Raw genomic sequence first — 19,727 nt, 5'->3', positions numbered from 1 at the left:
ACAGGCCACTCCTATTCCATTCCCCTCGCTCCCTTTCTCCTTAGTCAGATCCTCTCCTGTGTTACTGCACTCAACAAGTTCCTTCTCTTCCAATTTGTCATTGTGACTGGAATAAATGGAGGGATGAGTCAGCACTTGGCAATGATGGAGGAGCTGGAAGGGAGGGGTGGACCTCTGGCTCTAGCACTTCCTGTTACAAATTCAATCTAGACAGGTAGCTCGGAGAAGGGGACCTAGTGACCAAGAATCAACTTTGGTCATCTTTCCTCCTCTCCCCAACTCTCTTCTGCTGATATTTCTGCCCTAGGTCTCAGGCCAACCTGACACTTAGACCCACTGTTTCAGACCCTGCCAGGACCTCTAACTCCACCCCATCCACTGGACATCAAAGTCTGATCCCGAATGTTATTAGGATGTAAAACATATGTATCTTGAAATCAAGAATACATGGTACTTCTCTAAATGTCAAAGTAAAGATTAAAATGGCATTTTTGAGTCTCAATTAAAAGGAATTTAACATACTTCTCATCATTGTTATGCCCTTCCCCACCTCAGCTTCTTGTCATTTTAATATAATCTGGGGTTTATGGTTCATATAGTTATCAATATACTATTTCATACACTAATATTTTGATAATAGCTTGAAAATTGGCTTTATAACTGGATTTAGAATTTTATAAACTGTGATTATGTGTAACCTGCTTCAGGCCCTGCCAGGACCAGCACCATCCAACGGTAATATAATGCAAGCCCCCGTGGTTGGTGTGGCTCGGTTGGTTGGGCACCGTCCTGTGCACCTAACGGTTGCCTGTTCAATTCGCAGTCAAGGCACATGCTTGGGTTGCAGGCTTGATCCTTGTTGAGGGGCATGCAGGAGGCAGCCTATTGATGCTTTGCTCTCTCATCAATATTTCTCTCCCTCTCCCTTCCACTCTCTCTCCAAAAACCAATAAAAATATTTTTAAATTGAATTTACCAGGGTGACAATGGTTAATAAAATTATACAAGTTTCAGGTGTATTCTATATTACATCATCTGTATATTGTATTGTATGTTCACCACCCAAGTCAAGTCTCCTTCCATCATCATTTATCTGCCGTTTACCCTCTCCCACCTCCCCCACCCCCTTTCCCTCTGATAATCACTATATGGCTGGCAATCTAAAACAAATATGTTTTCATCATTTTAAAAATTTATACAGAATTTAAAACTCCTTTTGAAGAAATAAAATACCAAGTATGATCCAATAAAATATTTTTTAAAAATTCAATGCAAGCCACATATGTAATTTAATTGTAGCTGCTTTATAAAAAGTAAAAGAGAAGTTAAATTATTTTTTCTTTTAAAAAAATATACTTTTATTGATTTCAGAGAGGAAGGGAGAGGGAGAGAGAGTTAGAAACATCAATGAGAGAGAGAATCATTGATTAGCTGCCTCCTGCATGTCCCTTACTGGGGATACAGCCCACAACCCAGGCATGTGCCCTTGACTGGAATTGAACCCCGGGCCCTTTTAGTCCGTAGGCTGACACTATCCACTTAGCCAAACCAGCTAGAGCTATTTTTTTCTTTTTAAATATATTTTTATTGTTGATAGTATTACAGATATCTCCCATTCCCTCTACTCTTAGGGGGAGCGGGCCTAAATCAGCAGTTGGGCATCCTTAGCACTGCTGCAGAGGCAGGAGAGGCCCCCGCCACCACCACTGCACTCACCAGCCATGAACCCGGCTTCTGGCTGAGTGGCGCTCCCCCTGTAGGAGCACACTGACCACCAGGGGGCAGCTCCTGTGTTGAGCGTCTGCCCCCTGGTGGTCAGTGCTCATCATAGCAACCGATCATTCCCCAATTTGGTCAATTTGCATACTGTGTTTCCCCGAAAATAAGACATCCTCTGAAAATAAAACCTACTTACAGGTTTCCTTCTGAGTGAAATATAAGGCATCCCCCTGAAAATAAGCCCCCCCCCCCCAGGCTAAACATGAGAGATTTGGTCCACTGATTCTGAAAGAAATGGAGTCACAAGAAATTCACCAGGAAATTCAGGAATTGGATTGTTATGATGATGTTCCAGAACATGATGACATGATTGTCATTGAATAAATGAGTAAATTCTTGATACTGGAGGATTCACAGTTTGTCTGGTTTGCGTTGACAACTACCGTACTACCGTACCATATACAGGTAATAAATTTCCTTTATTTTCATTTAACAATAAATGTGTACCGTATTCTTCTTCATGGAAAAATAAGACATCCCCTGAAAATAAGACCTAGCGCATCTTTGGGAGCAAAAATTAATATAAGACACTGTCTTATTTTCGGGGAAACGGGGTATTAGCCTTTTATTATATAGTATTATGTCATATTAGAGAATAAACACTTTTAGTCACAAAGTAGTTGAAATTCTTCCTTATTTCATAAATACAATGTGTCGAAACAAAAAGTAGCAGATATTTCTGAACAATGTAGACTATTTGTTTTATTACTCATCTTAATAATGACGACCAAGCAGAAACCGGTTAGGCTCAGTGGATAGAGCGTCGGCCTGCAGACTGAAAGTTCCCAGGTTCAATTCCAGTCAAGGGCATGTACCTTGGTTGCGGGCACATCCCCAGTAGGGGGTGTGCAGGAGGCAGCTGATGGATGTTTCTCTCTCATCCATGTTTCTAACTCTCTGACCCTATCCCTTTCTCTCTGTAAAAAATCAATAAAATATTTAAAAAAAACCAAAAAACTGCACATGAGCACTGTGGTGCAGACTGCGATCCAGGCCCAGGCCTTTATTTCTGGTCTGGAGAATGGGGGGTGGGCAGGAGAGAAGAATGCCTTTTTTTTTTTTTTTTCTTTTTTGAATCAGGGAGGGAGAAACAGAGTAAACTTAGCACCAGAAAAGTGTAATTACCTTCCTTAAAGCTTTCCTGTGCCCAAATCTGATTTCACTATGCCCGATGGCCTCCTGCCTCAGCAGCCTGGACTCTCCATCATGGATGACTTACAAGTGGGGCATCCTTGGCCCTCCCGAAGAGAGGAAATTTGTGGCAGATGGACAGCCCGTGTACGGAGTTCTCAGGTGCCTTCAGCTGAGTGAGAAACCAGCTTTCATCAGATGTCTACAGGCAACCCTCTGTGACACTAAGGCAAGTAATGATTGGAAGAACGACTGTCAATGGACTTTGGCATTGACATTTTGGATTCCGTCTCAAATTTTAATCAGAAAAACAAAATCCCAGAGGGATAAATTCTTCAGGCTCCAAAGGAGGCTCAGTGCCTAGGGATTCACACAAAGGAAAACAACCCGAGAAGAGCAACTAATTAAGAACTTGAAAAAGTGACAGTGACGCCTGTGAATCTTGCTGTTTGAATTGGGCTTTAAAAATAGCTCCAAGCAGCTGTGCGTCACTGCAGGTTGCCCAGGACCAAACCAGAGAGGGTCAGACATGCATTACCACCATTTGTCCACCATCCAGAACTGAAATACCATGGCTGACATGTACACATAAGGAACTGTTTGACATAGAAATTGGGACTCAAAAGAACTGTTGGCCCAGAAAGAAACTCACTACAGACTGATTCATTTGCCTCTCAGCATAACCACTATTGCTTGTCTCATTTTCCGTTCTTATAAGTGTATTCCTTGTATCACATGATCTCACTCATCTAGGGGAAATGATGAACAACATAGACTGATGAACAAGAACAGACCCAGAGACAAGGAAGCATAGATCAGACTCTCAAACCTCAGAGGGAAAGTAGGGGAGGATGGGGGTAAAGGGGAGAGATCAACCAAAGGACTTGTGTGCATGCATATGGGCCTAGCCAGTGGCCATGAACAACAAGGGAGTGGGGGCATGCGTGGGGAGGGGTTTGGGATGGGAGTGGTGGGATGAGGACAAAATGTGATACCTTAATCAATAAAGAAATTTTTAAAATAATAAATAAATAAATAAATATAGCTTCAACCTTAATCAATAAAGAAATTTTTTTTAAATAGCTTCAGCCCTGATCTGTGTGGCTCAGTGGATAGAGCATTGGCCTGCAGACTGAAGGGTCCCAGGTTCGATTCTGATCAAGGGCATGTACCTTGGTTGCAAGCATATCCCCAGTAGGAGGTGAGCAGAAGGCAGCTGATGGATGTTTCTCTCTCATCGATGTTTCTAACTCTCTCTCCCTCCCCCTTCTTCTCTGTAAAAAATCAATCAATAAAATATATTTTTAAGATAGCTTCAGTTAATAAGCCTGTCTATATGCTCTTGGGAAACAATTGCACCAAATTAACAAACTAACTGTAGTATTTAGAATGTCTGCTTAAAAATACAACAAAAAAAAAAAAGAAAAGAAAGGCATGCCTAATGCTCAGAGAATGTGGAAATCCTCCACTATTTTTTTCCTCTCTAGTCTCCTGAAGCAATCTCAGGGTGGCATGCAGTGGCCAAAGGGCATATCATAAAAGCCAAAACCCTGAGGAAGGGGAACTTTCCTTTCCAGTAGGTGGAGCTGTGCTCCCAGTAGGTGGAACCTACGTTTCTCCCCAGAGGGAAGAATTGGTAAAGCCACCACATAAAACTGTTTATGAACTTCAGAGGTCAGTAAAGTTTTCCTGTAAATGGCCAGGCAGTAAATATTTTAGACTTTGTGCACCATACAGTCTGTCACAACTACTCAACTCTGCTGTTATAGCAGGAAAGCAACCCATACAAGAACAATTGAGTGTGGCTGATTCCAATAAAACTTTATTTACAAACACAGGCAGGAGGTCGGTTTTGGCTCCTCGGCTGTAGTTTGCTGGCCTCTGTCATAGAGAAACCTGTACGTGAATGTTCATAGCAGCTCTATTCATAATTGCTTCAAACTGGAAACAACTCAAATGTTCTGCAAAGAGTGAATATACAAAGAAATTGTGATACATGCATACAACAGAATATACAAACAATGCTGAGTATTGCTACTCGGCAACAAAGAAGAATAAACCATTGATACATGCATCAATATAGATGAATCTCAAAGTATTACACTGAGTGAAAGTAGCCAAAGCTCAGAGCAAATTTTCCTAATGATTCCATTTATATGATGTTCTGGTAAAAAGAAAAACAAACAACTATAGGGACAGAGAAGAGATCAGGAAGTATCAATAACATAGCAGTTAAAAACGATGAGGTAGGACATTCTTGTTGCTACTGTAATAAATTACCACAAAATTTGTGGCTCAAGATGATGTGGAGTGAACGCGGGTGAACAATCACTGGAGTCCAGACCAAATTAAAATTTAGGGAGCCTTCATTAGCCAGCCGGGCCACTGCTCTACCATTCTCCACGCAGGGAGTCCAGAGAGCTGCCTCCACCCTTTGTGCAGGACCACTTTTAAGCACATTTACTACATCCTGTTATTGCAGAACAAGCAACACAAGACAAAACAGTTTTCCCAAGCAACATCAGAGCCATGCCATTGACAACCATGCTGTTCACAGGGTCATCCTGTTCTTCAGAAAGCTGACAGTGATCTATGAAAGAAGGTCTACGTGCTGGGAAGGGGCCATGAGACCATATCTCAAGGCCTGGCCTGCTGTCAGCACTGACAACTCTATCTGGGGCATAGTCTATGGCCTCTCTGGAATGGGCAAAAATTCCCACTCTCTAACAAAGATAGTACAAAGTTTAATCTATTCACCTTTTTCACCCAACTCTGAAACCTCCTCTCTGACCTTTGTAAGTCTGCTTCATGTATCCATGCCTCATCCTCACAGGCCCTTGTGAGCAGCACAGAGCTGGACCCAGGGGATTGCTGTACACAGCAGGACTTGGGTTTCAATCCTGGCTCTGCTACTCAACCAACGCATGAGCTCCTCGCTGTGCTTATCTCTCTGGGTCAGTTTCCCCATGTATAAGACAACATACGACACCTACCTCTTAGACTTCCCCAGTCTGAAATGAGACCATATATATGGACCACTTCCCATAGCACCTGGCATTCCTGGACGTGCCATTCAGCATGTGTTTGCCACTGCTGATGTTTAATTGAGACTTCTGATCTGAGGCTCTCTTCCCAGTCCCAATGGCATCAGGTCATTTACAATTTACATTTAGGATTTAACATGTTTACCAGTATTAAGTTGTCATCTACTAAGATGGATTGGTTGATAGAGGAATGGAGAGATGGAGAGATATATCAAATATAGCAATATGTTATAGAGCTAAAGCAAACTATTGATAAAGTAAATATAACAAAATCTTAATTTTATAATCTAGATAGGTGTATCGGTATTTACCACACAATTTTTTTGAACTTTTCTGGATGTTTGAATGTTTTCATAAGAAAATGTGAAAAAAAAAAAAAACCGCTAATAATTCATGAAATATATAGAACTAAAAGAGCAAATTTGGAGCTGGATAGCAGTTCTTAGGAGCTCATTGTATCATTCTTTTATTTTGTGTATGTTTGAAATATTTCAAATTACAAGGATTTTAAAATTTTTTACTTGGATGCAAATTAGGGACACTATGCTAGGTGAAATAAGGCAGTCACAAAAAGACAAATATTGTATGGTTCCAGTTTTATGAATTACCTAGAGCTGTCAAATTCATAGAGACAGAAAGTAGAATGATGGTTTCCGGGGACTGAGGGAGGAGGAAAAATGGGGAGTTTAGTGCTTAACGGAAACAAAGTTTCAGATTTGCAAGATGAAACAGTTGTGGAGATTGATTGTACAACAATGTGAAAATATTTAACACTGCTGAACTGTACACTCAAAAATGGCTAAGATGGTGTCCTGGCCAGTGTGATCCAGTTGGTTGAGTATCCTCTCATGCACTGAAAGGTCACTAATTTGATTCCTGGTCAGGGCACATGCCCAGATTCAATCGCCTAGAATTGATGTGTGTGTTTTTTTCTCTCTCTAAACAAATAAACAAACACAACACAACACAACAACAAAACCATTTTATAATGGTTAAGATGATAACTTTTATATTATGTGTATTTCATGACAATGTTTAATTTTTTTTGAAATTCACTGGTCAAATATATCATGGAGGCACTTGATATAGGCCATAGTGCTAGATACAGTATACAAAGTTCAGTAAAAATCGACTCTAGATTTTAATCATAATGAAATACTGGAAATACCATGAAATTCTGAGTAAAATCAATGAGTTTCAATTTCAGTTCTTCCTTTTTCTTAGGTGTGAGAATAAAAAAGAAGTTATTTCCATTTCACTTACTTTATTTTAAAGATAAGTATAGCCCTGACTGGTTTGGCTCAGTGGATAGAGTATCAGCCTGTGGACTCAATGGACAAGATGGCTGGCAGGGGAGGGCAGTTGTGAGTGATCAGGCCAGCAGGGGAGGGCAGTTAGGGAAAACCAGGCCTGCAAGGGAGAGCAGTTGGGGGCGATCAGGCTGGCAGGGGAGGGCACTTAGGATAAGGTGACCAGATCATCCTGCTTTTGGTGGGACAGTTCTGATTTGTAACAATTTTTCCTACATCTCGCGGCGTTTTAAAAAAAAAGTCCCAATTTTTAGAAAGATTGAAAAGATTCTTTCCAAAAATCGGGACTTTTTTAAGATGCCACGGGATGCGGGACAAATTGTTAGAAATTGGGTCTGTCCCGCCAAAAGCAGGACTATCTGGTCACCTTAACTTAGGGGCAACCAGGCCTGCAGGGAAGGCCAGCTGCGGGGGGACCAGGCCTGCAGGGGGGGCAGTTAAGGGCAACCAGGCCAGCAAGGGCGGGCATTTGGGGGCTATCAGGCTGGCAGGGGAGGGCAGTTGGGGGAAATCGGGCCAGCAAGGGAGCAGTTAGGCATCAATCAGGCCACAGGGGAGCGGTTAGGAGGTGATCAGGCTGGCAGGCAGGCAGGCAGGAGAGCAGTTAGGAGCCAGCAGTTCCGGATTGTGAGAGGGATATCAGACTGCTGGTTTAGGCCCCTGAGGAGTCCTGGTTTGAAGAGGTTGCAGGCCAAGCTGCGGGACACCCCCCACCCATGCACAAATTTTGTGCACCAGGCAGCTGGATGCAGAGGCCAGAGCTGGTTCCAGTTTTTTATTTTTTAATCCTCACCTGAGGATATTTTTTCATTGATTTCCGGAGAGGGAAAGACAGAGAGAAACATCGATGTGAGAGAAACACATCAATTAATTGCCTCCTACACACACCCTGACCAGGGCCCGAGCTGGGGAAGAGCCTGCAACCAAGGCACATGCCCTTGACCAGAATGAAACCTGGACCCTTTGGTCCACAGGCCGACACTCTATCCAATGAGCCAAACCGGCTAGGACTGGTTCAATGTTTATCTCTTTACGGGTAGTGGCATGTCTTCTCATTAGGGGGCACATAATGTCTTGTGTCATTCTTTTTATGATGTTAGCAGCTGAGATGTTCAATGCCTAGATCCATTCATTGGTGGTTGCAAAGTGGTTATATTCAAGTTCTAACAATTCTTTTTTGTTTGTTAATTGCAATACTTTATAGAGATGCTTTCACTCACCTATCATTTGGTTACCAATGTTATAGTTCATATAGGAAAGGCAGGATAAAGATTTAGTCTTTTCCTTTTACATATCAGTTTTCAAGAAAATTACTTGGTTTTCTATCATCCTCCAAAAGTCAGTTATCTTCTTGGAGCTTAGATTGTCTCATCTGTGGCCAGTGGGAAACTGCTGAAGCCAGGTCTTCCAGCCATGACCCTACTAGGCCTTGACAGCTTTCTTACCATCTGTCATGATGACAGGATTCAAGGGTTATCTTTACATTTTCAGTCCCAGACCTGGAATCAGCCATTTCTGAAATAAATTAAATTAAATTAAATTGCTGGTTTGTTTTTCCCAACCTGGTTGCCAGGGTTGCTCATCCTTTCTAAGCCTCTTCAGAAATGCGTGCATGAGCGCACGCGCGAACGCTTGCACACACACACACACACACACACACACATGTTCTTTTTTTAATTTTTTATATATTTTTTAATTGTCTAAAGTTTTGTATATGTCTCCTTTTTCCCCCAATTGACCCCATCCCTTCCCAGCCCGGGCAAGCCCCCACCCTCCCATCTGTGTCCATTGGTTGCTAGTATGCATGCATATAAGTCCTTTGGTTGCTCTCTAACCCCTCCTCCTCTGCCATTTGTCACTAGATCAATATCTATTCTTGTTCATCAAATTATGTTGGTCATCATATGCCACATATGAGTGAGATCATGTGACATTTATCTTTCTCCGACTGGCTTATTTCACGTAGTATAATGCTCTCCAGTTCCATCCGTGCTGTTGCAAATGGTAACAATCCCTTCTTTTTTATAGAGGCAATAGTACACATTCTTTTTATTAAAAAAAAATAAACTACCTTATGAGACTGTACTACTTGCACTTCAAATTCAGGAATATAAGTTATTTTTTAGTCAACTTATTCTAGATTATATCTGCATTTCCTTTCTTCCACATCAAAAATAAATGCAGGTTCTGGAAGCTAACAGGGGAGAATAAATTAGAATATCTCATAATTATTCATTTAGTTTATACCACTGTGTTAGGGGTGCCCAAGACTACCTCACATCCGGTGACTCACTAGGAGTGATTGAGCATATATTTGTGTGAGAGTAGGTAGCTGGGGAGATGTGAGCAGAGGAGATAACTGACAAACAGACCAAAAAACCCCCGTGCTTAGGTAAACAAGGGAAAGGGAGAATAGAAAACTAGAACAGCCATCAGCATTAGACAAAGACAGGGGAAAGAAATGCAGTAGAAAGGACTCCTAGCGCCAAACGGGCACCTGCAGACGCACGAAATTCTAAGAAGCCCACCAGTTAAGCAGACTCTCAAAATTCTAGGGGGTCTGCCAGCTAAAGGACGAATGGTGCAGGGACATTAGCGCAAAGCGGGGGAGGGGCAAGAATAAAACAAAGGCCAGGATTTAGACCCCCGGATGTGCTTGAATAAAGCGCTGATGCTCTCTGCAATTTCTCCATCTCTAGCGCTGAAATCTTTCCTCCGGGAGACAAGATCCCCAGCGCCGCTGACAGTTGTGACTGAACGCCAGCCCGGAGGGAGCCAATTCGAGAAAGCCCCCGAAAGAACGGTAAGCATCTAGCCTCGCCCTCCCTTGGGCTAGAGGCTTTGCTTTCCCTCTCGCCTCCTCTCCCACCCTCTCTCTCTCTAAGCCTCACTCTCCTGAGCACTGGTCACCCAGTTAAATGCCGCAAGGGCGGGTGCCACTTGAAGGCTCCTGTGGAAGGTAAGACTGCTCAGCCCGGGACAGAACCCCACCCCCACCCCCGCACCTGCACCTGCTAGACAAAGGCTGATAACATCTCCACACTGACCCAAGCCCCAGGCAGTTAATTTGGAGAAAGACATTCTTACTTTCGCTTTTGTTGTTGTGGTTAATCCTCACCCCGGGATATTTTTTCATTGATTTTTAGAGAGTGGAAGAGAGGACCCTTCAAGCCCGCAGGCCTATGCTCCATCCCAGGAGCCAAACCCGCTGAGGCTTGCGTTTGCTTTGGCACTTGAACCGGCTCCTCATCATCGGTGAGGCCCAGCCTCTGAGCTTGAGCAGACATTTCTTCAGGGAAGTAGATATCACCTGGGATTAAAATTGCACTCATCCGGGAAGAGCATGTAAGGATTGGCCAGCTGGCATTTGGGGTCCCTTCCCGCTGTCTTAGACCCGTAGAAGGAGCAGGGACAGCCAGCAGTCCGCGGGGGCCACTGCCCCTGAAAGCCTTGCTATAAGCAGCACCCTCCGGGAGAACTGAGCAATGATACCCGTGGCCGGATACATACCACCACCCCCCACTGACCCTCAGCATATTCTTTCAGAAACGTCCACGTTTTACCTCCTGAGTATTATCTACCCATCTGGTATTCTTTCTTTCGCCTCCCTCTCCTCACAGCTGTGTTTGAAGTGCAGGCGGGGTGCCTGCTGTATATGCGGCAGGGCGGGTCGCAACTATTCCTTAAGGCGGCTAGTCGCCCAGACCAAGGACCGAGTGCCTCATTTTCCTTGCTTGTTACACCACATAAGGAGAGAACACTGGCCTAGTTCTGTGATGAACGCTTTTCTTATTTATTTTTTGTTTCACCGCTGCCTGAAGAGTCTCCAGAGCTCCATTTATTACCAGCCCCTGCAGGATTTTTCTCGCTTGCTTAGGTTCAGCTACTATTATCCTGTCAGGCCTCACATCTCCCACGTTCAAGCTCATGTTCACTGGGAGCAGGGCTCCCTTTTCAGCCAACTTGTAGGTCTGCTGTGCTCCTCTTGGGACACAAGAATACTCGTTATTAAATATATAGACATTTCAGACCTTAATTGCCGTCAGCACTTTTGCTGTCTCTGCCGGAGCAGCTACTGGACAGATGAACGCATCCCACGGGGCTTCTTTATCAAGAATGGACTCCCCTGTCTACTGAAACATTTGGTTTGTCCACTATTATGCCCTATTGAAGCGGAGATAGCCTCGTCAGGAAAACGCCTAACCTCAAAAGATTTATTAGAGTGGATCTCATATTATATATATATTTTTAACAGGCTAATCATTAGACGCTACAAGGTGCTCATGCTTCAAGAGATAGCAGGACTTCAATTCCTAAGAACACTATCCAACTTACCAGAGTATAGGTTGAGACCAAGGCACTCAGGGGCGGGGAAGGGATCAAAAAGATAGATGAAAACATATGGCTCAAAAAATCCAGAACCTGGAAATGTTGAGTCACTCGGGAAGCTTTGGCCAAGGCTTTAAGAGAATTTCTAAAGAGGTCTAGAAATACTCTACAGATAGAACTTGGCAAAGGGGATGCCCCAGCCTGTCCATACTTTCTATTCATTTGAACAAGGTCACAGGACACTCTGGCCCATTCACACTCTCCTCTCCAGCCTCATTGCCCAGACCTCTCTTTTCTATTTTCCAGATGGTCAACACCACCTCCATATCACAGGACTCACCACTGGGATGTATTATCGAGAATTAGGATAAATATGACCCCCAAACCTTCAGAAAGGAAAGGTTACTCTTCTTCTGTAATACAGCCTGGCCACAATATAAATTAGATGACCAAGAGGTCTGGCCCCTTGTGGAAGCATAAATTATAATATAATTATTCAATGAGACCTGTTTTGTCACCAGCAAGGGAAACGGACCGAGGCTCCACACATACAAGCCTTTATGGCCCTCACAGACAATCCTAAGCACTGCAGCTCTTGTGAATTAGACCCAGATGTTATAGCAGTTATTAGCCAGATGTCACAGCCGAAAACTGTAGGCACCCTAGACCTCAAAACTCCAACTGTTACTGGGGACCTTGGCTACAGTCCCTGAATACCCTACTAATGATCCTGTACCCTTCACAGAGGACCACAACCCCTAGGCTATAGCCATTACAAGAGGTTACCGGACCCTCTGTCTTGCATCGATCCAGGTCCCATTCTCCATTCAGGATTACGGACAGGTAAAATCAGACCTTGGGACAATTTCAGATGATTCCAAAAAATACATGACAACTTCCTTAAACTAACCTGAACCTTTGACTTGGTGTGGAAAGCTATGCAGGAATCCCGGGGCAAAGTGTTGTACCAGAGCAGCGAGCTGAAGTAACTGAAGCAGCTCAAATATTTGGGGCTGACACCCACCTAACTCAGCTTCAAATATACCCTGCAGGAGATGGTGCAGTCCCAAAGCCAGACCCCGTTGGAGCTATAACAACCAACGAGACAGGGCTCTTAGAGATCACTTGTTTCCATTGCTTAATTGAAGGAATGAAAGAAAATTGAAAGCACAACTAAAATGATAATAAACTTTCAGCCATTGACCAAGGGCCACAAGAAAACCCTTCTGCCTTTTTAGAAAGATTAAAAGAGACCCTTAATAAACGTACCAACTCACCTGAGGGACAATTAATTGTAAACGATCACTTCCTAACTCAGGCGGCCCCAAACATCCAGTACAAATGACAAAAACTAGCCTTAGGTCCAGGGACACGGATGGCTGAGATCCCAAAGGCAGAACTCTCAGTTCACTATGATAAAGAAATGGAGGAGGAAGAAAAGAACAAAGAAACAAAAGCCGCAAAGACAGAAGGCAGGCTCAGCTCCTCTCTGCCCTCAGGCCCAGCCTTCTCACAAGGGGGGAAACCCTCAGGCACCTGCTGGAAACCGCCATGGCGTGGGAAACCTGGCCATTGGGACTGATGCCAAAAGCACCTTGTCCCAAGTGTAAGGAGCCTGGTCATTGGGTCTGTGACTGTCCTGGGTCCCGAAGGGGACATGGGCCGGAACCACTCATGACCCTTGACAGAGGAGGCTCTCTACTGGAGCCAGTTCCCAACAAGAACAGCCATTTGAATGGGATGGAGCCAAGGGTCAGCCCAGATGTGGGAAGTAGAAACAGGAGCTGCCTACTCTATGCTAAATAATTTCTCTGGACCTCAACCTTCTGCCAAGTAATTGGGGTTAGTGGAAAACCCTCTATCGGGAGATTTATTCCTCCCCTGTGTTACCTTTGGGACCTTTTCCCATCCATCCTTGGTGATGTCAGAATGCCTATCCTGCTTTTGGGAAGAACACCCTCAGTAAACTAGAGGAACAAAAAATCAACACCAAGCCAACATCTTTTTCTCTGAACGGGTCCTTGAAACTGAGGAAATTATAGATTATTCCATAAATTTGGCAGTTTAACCTGGAAGTCTGAGCTGACGGAAGGGCTAAGACAGCAATACATATAAAAATAAAAATTAAAAAAACCACAAACTTTTTCCATAGGAAGCAATATCTTATAAAGCCAGAGGCCAGAAAAAGACTTCAAATAATAATTAATAAATTCCCAAAACATGGGCTATTAATTTCTATTAATTTGCCCTGCAATAAATACTCTTATCCTCCCTGTTAAAACTAAAATAAAACGGAGAATATAGATTAGTGCACGATCTACAAATTATAAACGAGGCTGTTGTCACAATCCATCCTATAGTTTTCAACCCTTACACCATCCTAGGAGAAATACCTTCTCACATCCAATGGTTTTCAGTCTCAAGGATGCTTTCTTTTGCATTCCTTTGAGCCCCTGCTCTCAATGCTTATTTGCCTTAGAATGGACCAAGGAGGACAATATAAGCCAACTACTAACCTGGACTGTATTTCCCCAGGGCTTTAGGAATAGCCCTCATTTATTTGGACCAGCACTAGCCAAAGATCACAGGAACCTACTAGTAATGCTTGAAGTGGGGAGGAAAGCTCCTACAGTATATAGGTGATTTACTCATTTGCTATCCCTCCAAGGAAAAGGAATACAGCACGCTATTAAGACTTTAAATTTTCTGGCAGACGGGGGATACAAAGTATCTAAGATCAAAGCTTAATTACTTAAATAAAAGGTAAATTATGTAGTATTCATTTTGACACTGGGAAAACGTAGTCTTCCCTGGAAGAAAATCCAAACAGTTGCCCAAATACCTACTCCAACCACCTGGAAACAACTTCTAAGATTAGCCAGATACTGTAGACTCTGGATTTTAGGATATGGAGAAATTTCAAAGTCCCTATACTCAGCCCGAAGGAGAGAGACAGACACAGACTCCCTGCTCTGGGACCAAGAGCAAAGACAGACCGTTAGGCAACTAAAACAGGCCCTAACCCAGGCCCCAGCCCTCCGATTCCCAATACCTGATAAGCCATTCCAATTGTATGGAACGGAGAAAAAAGGAATGGGCTTGGGAGTCCTGTCATAGGTCCTTGGCCCAAGCAAAAGACTGGTAAGCTATCTACCCAAAGGTTTAGATTCAGTAGCATAGGGATGGTCGCATTGTTTTAGGATTGTTGTAGCTGCTGCATTACTGGTAGAAGCCTCTACAATGTCTTTAGGCCAACAATTTGTCCTTTACACCTCTTATCAAATAGGCCCCTTGTTAGACCTAAAAGAACCTCATTGGCTCACAGATAGTTGAACACTCAGATACAAGGTACTGTTCCTGGAAAATCCCCAGGTTAAAATAGAAAAAAATGTAACACCCTAAATCCTGCCACCTTAATGCCATTCCCTGAAAAGGACCAACCTATACATTCTTTTTTTTTTTTTTTTTTTTTTTTTTTTTTTTTTTTTTTTTTTTTTTTTTTTTTTTTTTTTTTTTTTTTAATAAGTTTTTATTTTTCATATTATTACAAATGTTCCTTCCTCCCCCCCCCCCACCATTGCTCTCCTCCACCAGGTTCCCACCCCACCCTCTGCCCTTTCCCCTCTCCCCATTGTCCTCATCCATAGGTGCACAGTTTATGTTCAGTCTCTTCCCACGCCCCCCTCTCCCCTTTTCCCCAAGAATCGTCAGTTCACTCCCCTTCCATACCTCTGATTCTATTATATTCGACAGTTAATATTGTTCATCAGATTTTTTTAATTTCCTTGGTTTTTAGATTCACTTGTTGATAATTACGTATTTGTTGTTCATAATTTTTATCTTTGTTTACTTTCTCTTCTGAAAGAACCCCCTTCAGCAATTCATATAATTCTGGTTTGGTGGTGATGAACTCCTTTAGCTTTTTTTTATTAGTGAAGCTCTTTATCTGGCCTTTGATTCTGAGTGATAGCTTTGCTGGGTAGCTTATTTTTGGCTGTAGGTTCTTGCTATTCATCACCTTGAATATTTCTTGCCATTCCCTTCTGGCCTGCATGGTTTCTGTTGAGAAGTCAGCTGACAATCGTATAGGTGCTCCTTTATAAGTTACTACCTTCTTTGCTCTTGCTTCTTTTAGTATTCTCTCTTTATCTTTTGCTCTTGGAATTTTAATAATGATGTGTCTCGGTGTGGTCCTCTTTGGATTCCTTTTGTTTGGAGTTCTGTGCGCTTCCTGGACTTGTAAGTCAAATTCTTTCACCAGGTGGGGGAAGTTTTCTGTCACTATTTCTTTCAGTATGTTTTCGATATCTTGCTCTCTCTCATCTTCTGGAACCCCCATAATTCTGATGTTGGTTCGCTTGAAGTTGTCCCAGAGGTTTCTTACATTATCTTCAATTTTCTGGATTCTCTTGCCTTCTAGCTTCTGTGGAGGAGTGTCTTCTGGCTCTTTATGTTCCAAATCTTTGACATGATTCTTGCGATCTTCCCTTCTGTTTTTAGGACTCTGTAGAATATTTTTTATTTCAGACAATGTATTCTTTATTTCTTGTTGATCCCTTATCATTTCTTGTTGACTCCTTATTAATTCTAGTTGATCTCTTTTCATATCCTCATAGGCCTTATCCATCTTTTCTAGGAAATTCTTGAAAAACCTTATAAGCGTAGATTTGAACTCTATATCCAGACGCTTTTTGTCCTCCATTTCTTTCGTTTGTGATCTATTTTGTTGTCGCATTTCGCAGTTACAGATGGGACGGGGTTTCAGGGTGGAGCCTGCAGCTTTGGCTTCCGTCAGCCCCGCCCTATGCGGGTCCTTCAGTGCTCGCTGCCTGCGCCTCTGAGAGAAAGGTGCCCTCGATTTTCGCCTGCTGCCAAACAGTCTATGCTCTCCCACAATGAGCCCGGTATTGGGGTTCAGTTCAGTTGGAAGTGGAGTTGGAGGTGGCGTTCACAGCAGTCTGGAGCCCCAGTCTCCTTCCGGCCAGGGCAATCCCGCGGCACAACCGACGGTCCCTTCTCTGGGGGCAGTGTGCGCGCCTCCGGGACCTCCTTTCTCTGCTACCCCGGGGTTCCGCTTTACAGCCCAGCTCCCTATGGCTGAGCCTGAGTCCCCGGGGTCTGGCCCAGAACTGGGGTTCAGAGCAGTCAGGGGCCCAGCACAGTCGGAGTTTTATCTCCTTCCCGCTAGGGAACGCCCGCCAGGCACTCGGCCTCCCTCCTCTCCGGCTCCGTCCTCTCCGCGCGCCGCGTGTCTCCGTACCTTAGGCTTTTACAGCTCCTCCGCGCTTCCTTCTGGTTTTCTCCTTGCTTCTTGTTGTAGGATTTCCAGTCAGTCGACTTTCCTGTAGTTCTGGGTAATGTCCATTTTATATTTTAGTTGTATTTTATTAAAATTGTTGTGTGCAGCTGCGGCTAGTTGCCTACCCGAGCAGCCATCTTAGATTCTCCCATCAAGAGCTCCCAACCTATACATTCTTGTTGTGAAACCTTTTGAACAAATTTATGCAAGTAGACAGGACCTACTGAACAGCCTTCTGTAATCCAGAGGAAAATTGATTCACAGACGGATGAAGCTTTGTACTAAATGGAACCCATCATGCGGTACGCTATAGTTTGTTTACATCAAATTATAGAGGCCAAATCTCTTCCTTCAGGAACTTCTGAACACTAGTTGAATTAATAGCACTCATCAGGGCCCTAGAATTAGGGCAAGACAAAAAAAAAATTGAATATATATACAGACTTTAAGAATGCTTTTCTAATACTTCTTGATCATACTATCTGGAAGGAAAGGGGATATATTAACAGCAAAGAATACCCCTATTAAACACAGGCCTAAAATTTTTAAATTATTACAGGCAATTCATTTACCTAAAGAAATAGCAGTTATACACTGCAAGGGACATCAAAATAAAATAACACAAGGAAACAAATACGCTGATAAAGTTGCAAAGGTAGTCGCCACCTCTGAAGATATATTCTTGGGAGCACTAATCCCATCCTTACCTACAGAACTACCAACCCCTAAATATACTCAAGAAGAAATACAATGGACATCCCAACACAATGCACCAAGGTGTCAACAGGATGGTTCCAGTTAGAGGGATGCCTTTATTCACCCTCAGTTTTAACAATGGAAAATCATAAAAGCCCTCCATGAACTTCAATAGTCTCTCAACTCATTAGCCAATAAAATCTTAGACAATTGTATTGCCCTAGAGACCATCTCTTAGCTTCAGAATGAGGAATTTTCGCTATTCAAAGCACTGCATGCTGTACCAACATCAATAATTCCACTAAAGTAGAAATAAGAGTACGTGAAATTCCAAATCATGCAACCTGGTTAAAAGGCCTCAGAGAAACCCAACTTTTGCCCAGTATGGTGACCTCGCTTACTTGAAACTGGAAATATTGGTTATGGTCTCTCTTTGGAATTCTTTTAATCTCTCTCCTCGTCATATTAGTGATAATATAATATAACACTGTTTGGTCCTTGTTTGTTTAACCTACTTGTAAAATTTGTCTCTTCCAGGTTACAACTATTGCACCTGTAAATGACGCTTCGCCAGGGTTTTCAACCCGTGCCCCCTCCCCACACACACACACACATACGCAGAGACAACTCAACCCCTTGATCAAGCTGGCCAAAGATTCTGATTCTGAGAAACCTCCCCTCTGCCCTGACAGACAGCAAGAGAATGAGACCCAATCCCCAACTTCGGCCCGTTTGTCAGCAGGAAGTAGCCAGATGATTGTCTACGTCCATGATCTCCCAATGAATTGGGTCTCATAACTCTTGAGGGGGGAAATGCTAGAGTAGGTAGTTAGGTAGATATGAGCAGGGCAGAGAAAGGACAAACTGACCACAAAACCATGCTTAAGTAAACAAGGGGAAGGGTGAATAGAAACTAAAACAGCCACCAAAGGCTGAATGGTTCAGGGAGAGTAGTACAAAGCATGGGAGGAGCAAGAATAAGTCAAAAGCCAGGACTTAGACCCAATGGGGCACTCCAGCTTCGCTTGATGTACTTTCACTTGAATAAAGCTTTGCTGCTTGCTGCAATTTCCCTGTCTCTCGTGTTGAAATCTTTCCTCCAGGAGACAAGAACATGGTCTTGCTGATTCTCAGCACCGCCGACATTTGTATTCACAGCTGAGGTTTATTAGAGCAAATAGATAGGCAACAGAATCAGCCATGGAAAAAGACACAGGCAGAGTTTGAAGGATGCCATGCTCAGGCTTCCTTATGTTGTCTCCCTTCCACAATGAGTCAGGCACAACTGGCTGTTTTCTAGCAACAAACATGTAGCAACACATGTGTGATGTTTCCGCCCAAGGAAGCCATTAGACACTCAGTGCCCAAGGTTTTTGTTGGGGGCTGGCCATTAGACACTCTGCCTAACATGTACCAAAATTGCAGATTCAGAATGAAAGCAGATGATAAGCATAAACCACACTGTTTTCACAAAGTCTGAGCACAATGAGCCATCCTTACCAGTTAAGGAATAGTGGAAACACTTCCCAAATGCAAGTTTCCAGCCAAGAGCCAACCCTTCAAAGGATAGCAGGCTTTGTTAACCCATTTCTGGATAGTTGACCCCTTGGACTTTGGCCAAGGCAACTTTTACAACAGAATGATCCGTTTGATCCCTTGTATCAGGTGAGACCTACCTGCAGTATTAACCTCAGTTATATCCTACAGGGGTCCTAGATTTCACCAGTTTAAACAAATCCCATTAACCACAAAGATTTATCTGAGAAAGCCAGGTAACTTCCGCCTTAAATTCCTCTATTAGCCCCTTTTTACCTGGCTCATGGCATCCATTCAGGCACAGTATACTCTGGTCAGTAAGTGGAAGCTGACTGGAAAGCCATTAGGCTGAGGAAGTGTTGGGATAGTCAAGGCACACACACAGGAAGTGAAGTCCCTGAGGGCACCCATGGCACCCCTGGAAACAGAGGAAGGCTAATATTTGTTAGGGTACCCAGAGCAAGGCAGACATTAGGCAGGCAGTATGGGTTGGCAGGGCCCAGTGTCGCCTCTCACTATGAAGCCTCCCGCCCAGTCCAACCAAATAATTGTTTAGTCCTTGGTTTCAGAGGGACTTCTTGAAAGCATCCAATTTCCTTCAGT

General features: G+C 43.4%; 1 long non-coding RNA gene across 1 annotated transcript; it reads left to right on the top strand.

Moving 5' to 3' along the window:
* Positions 1 to 9,567: 9,567 nt before the first annotated feature.
* Positions 9,568 to 18,656, top strand: LOC311615279. Its single transcript, XR_014793754.1, has 4 exons — positions 9,568 to 9,656; positions 9,964 to 10,067; positions 10,150 to 10,223; positions 18,126 to 18,656. It is a non-coding gene; the product is annotated as an uncharacterized lncRNA (long non-coding RNA).
* The last annotated feature ends 1,071 nt before the right edge of the window (positions 18,657 to 19,727 follow it).

The sequence above is a fragment of the Pipistrellus hanaki genome (genome assembly GCF_964339955.1).
Source record: "Pipistrellus hanaki genome assembly, chromosome: X".
NCBI classification, from domain to species: domain Eukaryota; kingdom Metazoa; phylum Chordata; class Mammalia; order Chiroptera; family Vespertilionidae; genus Pipistrellus; species Pipistrellus hanaki.
This window is presented reverse-complemented; position numbering and strand designations above follow the sequence as displayed.